This window comes from Amblyomma americanum, chromosome 6, assembly GCF_052857255.1.
Source record: "Amblyomma americanum isolate KBUSLIRL-KWMA chromosome 6, ASM5285725v1, whole genome shotgun sequence".
Taxonomy (NCBI): Eukaryota; Metazoa; Arthropoda; class Arachnida; order Ixodida; family Ixodidae; genus Amblyomma; species Amblyomma americanum.
In genome coordinates this window covers 111,976,390-111,977,613 of record NC_135502.1, presented here as the reverse complement: position 1 = coordinate 111,977,613, position 1,224 = coordinate 111,976,390, and positions in this window count along the sequence as shown.

Here is a 1,224-nt window from a genome sequence, read left to right as displayed (position 1 = left end):
GCGACTCCGAGCCCCACCATCCAACAGCATGTCCATTTAATGTGCGTGAATGTGGGAATTTCGCCACACCAAGGACATGCATCTGTGTATAATGTTGGGTAAATGCGGTGTACGTGGTGGAGATTGGGTAGAGAGAGCGCTTGAATGCGTCTTAAGTGGTAGGAGTTATCCGGGGAAAGTTTCTTATGTGGCGGGAGGTAGAGACGCCTATTACGGCGGAGGGTCTCTAGGTGGGTTGAAAAATGGGATGAGAGGCGGTAGAGAGTAGAGCCAGTGTGCCCTGCTCGTTTGGTATAATCTCGAGCTAGGGCAACTGCCCTAATTTTGCCATCGAGACCTGCATGTCCTGGGACCCAGGTGATGACATGGTCATACTGGAGAAAGCCGCCCAGATTGCGGAGAGCTGTGCGTGAGGCACGTCCACTCGTATAGGCACCGCAGGCGGCTTGGGTGTCTGTAAAATGGGGCTGCCGTGGTTTTGAGTGTCGCCCATTTTGATGATAATGGCTATTGCTATGGCTTCTGCACCCGCCGGACATGAGGAAACGGAATACACAGGAAACTCAACATTGGCATAGTCTTTCGTAACCGAACTCCTCCTCCTTATGTGGCCGAATTGGGGCGCTGCTTAGTTAAGAGTCGAAGAGTGGACATCCCCTAAAAAGCGCCCTTCTTGTAAACACAACTCAAATTTCCTTGGGAGACTGGGCATTCATGGAAAAAGGATTTACATGGACAGTTCAGCACTGCCGTAGTTTTTCGTAACCGAAGGGTCCCTTCTCCTTTTGGCTGTATGGCGGCCACGGAGCAAGACTATCCAGGAGGTGAAACTCCCGTCAGCAGGCGACCAGATAAAGTCACAATTGTATGCGCCGACGGGGGCGCATGCAGTGGCGGCGCCTTACGGCGCCTCGTAGAAGCAGCAGAAAAAAAAATGCAGCGCCCGGGCAGGCGGCTCCAGTACAGAGGCTAGAACCTTGTAGCCTCTATAGCTCCAGCGCGCTCTCCGGCGGCGCGCGCTCAAAGCAGATGACAAGCACACAAAACGGGTGCTTGTTTCAGCGGGCACGCCGTGACGTTGTATTTCAGTACTTTCCAGGCCGCCAGGCGCCGCCAGCAGGATAGTGGCGCCCCGGGCTTGTGACCTTTTTTGGTCGCCGCAGACGGCGGAGTTTCCAATCCTTATAGTCTTCCTGCGCGATGGCGGCGCTACCTCGGTTAGGT